Source organism: Geospiza fortis, unplaced genomic scaffold, assembly GCF_000277835.1.
Source record: "Geospiza fortis unplaced genomic scaffold, GeoFor_1.0 scaffold54, whole genome shotgun sequence".
Taxonomy (NCBI): Eukaryota; Metazoa; Chordata; class Aves; order Passeriformes; family Thraupidae; genus Geospiza; species Geospiza fortis.
The window spans coordinates 1013013-1017139 of record NW_005054301.1 but is presented as its reverse complement, the minus strand read 5'-3'; the positions used below and the strand labels follow the sequence as shown (position 1 = coordinate 1017139).

The following is a 4127-nucleotide window of genomic DNA, read 5'->3' as shown; positions in this document are numbered from 1 at the left end:
TTCAGTCAACAAAAATCATACACATTTTGAACTTATACAAGTAAACACAAATCAAACACAGCACTTTATTTCTGTGGATTGGATTCTCTGCAGAACATAATGTCTCCTAGATAAGGAGTGTATAATGTACTATGCTCATATAATTAGGCAATATTTTAAATTAAACTTTTATGAAGTCTCTAAAATATTCCTGTATCTACCGAGGTTGCTTCCCATCCTTTGTTCATCATCTTTTTTCTCATGGGTAAGCTTAGCTTAACAAGGAATTGGAGACAGTAAAAAAAAAAAAAGGAAGCAAAACCAAGAGATGTGTGAACTGCTGCCTGTTTATCTACGAGCAGCTTCCTGTCTCTGCATCTGATCAAGCAGAAGCAGACACTTTTCTTAGAAGCAGATACGGGTTACACTGCCAGTGGCATAACGGGAACTGCTGCACAGGGACACGTGGCGGCCAAGGTGAGTGCTCAGGAGCCTGGGACAGGTTGCAGCATTCTGGGACAGGTTGCAGCCTGGCTCTCCCTATTGGGATGCTGACATCAGACATCTGAAAAAAGGGACGCGAAAGGGGCTGGAAGAGGTTGCTTTGGGAGAAGGATTATTTCAATCCCAGTGCAACCAAAACATGAGACTGAGGCAAAAGACATGAAGAGATTGAATTAGGAAAGACATGCCTAGGATTACAAAAGAAAACTTGATTCATTGTTTGTTGTAATAGCATTGTCATGATCAAAATACTGGTGATTACAAAAGGGGGGAAGAATGGAGAAGAACTGTGTTTGGGGGTGAATTTTCAACACTCTGAGCTGTCCCATCACTGCAAAATGTGCCTCAGGCCTCAGAGAGGGTTCCAGTAACTCTTCTCTTAGTGTTCTCCAGTATTTTCAGACACTGTTAAGATACCAAGGGGTATTTATATGAATATGCAAAATGCTTAAAACTTAGCAGAAAAATAAGCTCTGGTACAAGTAGCTTCTTTGAATGTATCACGTATGTGAAAATATATTGTACATCTTTCTGTATGCATAGAGGAAAACATGATGCACTTAATGATAGAGCAAGATAATACTTGCCTACATGGCCTACATTCTAAAAGAATGTGGGGTTTTTTTCCTATTTGCTCACATTAAGTGAATGTTTATGCTCAATTAAACAGTCTGTAAAGTATATCTTTAAAAGGCTGAGCTCTTTTAGACCTGTTTGAGTCTCTACAGAATCTCCTGGAGACCTGTGGGTGAAATTTAATGTTCCATGAGGAAAATTGCTGCTAATTTTAAGCAAAAAAGGCCATGTTTCTAAAAGGCATATTTCAACTCTCCTAAACTGTGAAGTTTTTCAGAATTGAGATGCAAGATCTGCTCGTTAGGTAAAAAGAATTAGCTATGGAACATCCCCTGTGCTTGAAGAACTCAACGTGGCAATAGAACTTATTTTGAGAACACAAAGCAATCTACTTTGTTGAAATTGCTTAAAGAGAAAAAGGAAAACAGTTTTCTTTCCATCTTATGATTGATATACGGTATCACCAGTACAGCAGCTACTGCAGTAGCTCACACAGCATTATTCCTTTCTTCCCTTACAAAGTTTTTTACAGATAGGAGTATGGAATATCCTTTTGTATTTAAGCTTATGAAAGTTTAACTTTGTACTTTGCGACTTTCAAAATGTCATAAATTAAGAGACCACATAAAGCTCTCTGTGAACCTGAAGGAGATGCTGTAGAAATGTGTTGATACAGTGTATAATGACTACTTTTCACTAAAAAATCTCACAGGGTTCTTTTACAGGCTTGTTTGCATACAGTACTTGAAGCGTAATGTTTGCTAGTGCATTTCTCTAAATTTTTTGTTTTAGTGACTCTTCAGAAATCCTGTACAGTACGTTTTCTGTAGCAAAATGACAGAGTCAGGAACTATGGTAATAATTGAATAACATGTCTAAAAGAAAAAATTACTGTTAAGAATTTTTATATTTTTTTATTTGAAACATCCTATACCAAAACAAGTCTGTAAAATAAGTCACAAGTGTATGGAATTAGTCACAGTAGGTTTGGACCATGAAAGTCAAACCATTAGACCATATCATTAAACCAAAACTCCTTGATGGTTAAAAAAACTATATCATTGGGGAAAATAATCAAGTGTTGTTTTTTAGGATAGCTGTAAGCCAATACCATCCTCCTAGACAAAGCCAGCAAGTGTGCTCAGTAGCAGAGAAAAAAACTGGGAATGCTTCAGATCATGCATTCAGGTAAGGAAAAATCATCTTGCATTACAAAGTCCTAATTATGAAAAAAGCAACTCAGCAAGAAAGTGTGATATGGACTACTTCCTCTGAAATAAGGCCCAAAGCAATTTGAGTGAAATGTGTTTTAATCAGGACGAAGTGGTGCTTTCTGCTTTTATATTTCTGTGCAAGAAACTGCAGCATTCCTTGTGGTAGGCTTCATTTGCTGGCTCTTTGACACATTTAAGTATAGGTCATCAATAAGTGCCAGAATGACACACTTCTCGTTATTGTCATCATTGAAAGCATGTCCTCCTGTAAGTACCATCAGTGTGTCATCAAAATTCAACATGGATTACCTGGCAATGCTGCACGGCCTCCAGGGCTGTGTTCAAAGGAACTAAGGAACATACTGGTTAAGAAGAAAAGAAAGCAATGGAGTACAGTGGCTTGTGATTATGAAGGACAGAAAAAACTTTCTGAGGTGAGAATTTTCACGTAGTCTCAACTCACTTCTTTGAATTTCATTTTTAGTGTCCCAGCCTGCCATTAGCCAATGACACTTTCAGATATTAGTTCCGTAAGGCAGATGGCAGAAGAGCAAAGCAAAGTCTTGCCCCAAAGAACATGTGGTTTATTCAGATAAGAGCAATATAAGGACAAGTATTTTACCTTATCATCAGTAAGATCAACAGAGTGAAATTCTTCGAAACAATGAGCTAAAATGAAAAAGCTGAAAAAATCCAAGCGGTATGAGGAAACTGGCATGTTGGTTTAAGAGTAGATACAAAAGAATCTGTTGTGGGTAATAAGAGAGAAGTTGGGAGCTTACAAAGATGGTGAGTCTGTAATACAAGTTGACAAAAGAGAAGGAGTTTATGGGGGAGGGAGAAGGAATTCCAATTTCTCAAGTCACGAGACCAGGAAACACTGCCTCATACACTTGCTGCATTACACACATGCTTCTGAAAGGGCTTGTTTCCCCTCTTAGACATGAAGAGACCTGTCACAGGAAAAGAGATGCTAAAGTGTGATTAGGAGAACAGGTAGGTATTTTATCTTTGATTCATCTGGTCTGTCTGCATACATTTGATTTCTCTTTGGTGAGAAGTGGGTCACAAAACCCTGGGATCCAATTTCTAGAGCTAGATTTTTATTTTGTGATACTTACAATGCCTTATTTACTGCGTGGTTTTATGAAACCAAGCTGAAATGCAGACATCTTATGCTTGTCTTAAATATAGACACTGCTTTTTTTTTAAATTAGTCATCATGTTGATGAGATTCCTCAATGGAGCAAATTGGCAAGTCCTTCTCAAGAATTTTCTTTGGCTTTCAAGCTTGTGAATGAGTTTAGCTCTAGCTGATAATTTGATCAAATAAGGCAGTGGCAGGTAAAATTGAGTATGTGTTTTCTGGGTAGTTTTGTCATTGCTCCTTTTTTTATGAATAATAATGAAAGAGGCTTTTTTGTGGACAAGAGGTACGTATAATAACCTCTCAGCACAGACAATAAACCTGGTTTGGGTTTTTCTGATAAACCCACAAACACATCCAAACTATAAAAGGATGTATTTTTTCTTACCACATGGTAAAGTTTCTGCACACAAGATGTGTTGCATTGGAGTTCTTTCCCACGTGAGAACAGTTGTAGATGTGCTGTCTGCAACCTACTCATTCTTCAGCCTCTTCACCTCCTCTGCTTCAGGCTCAAAGCACAGATCAGCTATCACAGCAGTCTCACAAGCAGTTAGTATATTTGGCAGTATAACTGGTCTGCAGCCAATATTTTCCATTCTTGTATTTCCTGAACATAACAATTAGTTCTCTGGAGAAGGGAACTGCCAAGTGTCAGAGCTGTGATACTATCAGTGAATACCAGCTGTCTCACAAATACAGTTGTA

General features: G+C 37.8%; 1 protein-coding gene across 2 annotated transcripts in view; it reads left to right on the top strand.

Moving 5' to 3' along the window:
• The first annotated feature begins 349 nt into the window (after nt 1-349).
• Nucleotides 350-4127, top strand: part of GPR65 (G protein-coupled receptor 65) — a 6205-nt gene continuing 2427 nt past the window's right edge. The window contains exons 1-3 of one of the 2 annotated variants that reach the window (XM_031065658.1): nt 350-456; nt 2152-2247; nt 3215-3269. The gene's annotated coding sequence lies outside the window, so the exon portion shown is untranslated. The remainder of the gene's footprint in view (nt 457-2151; nt 2248-3214; nt 3270-4127) is intronic. The other variant, XM_014311641.2, reaches the window with a different exon arrangement.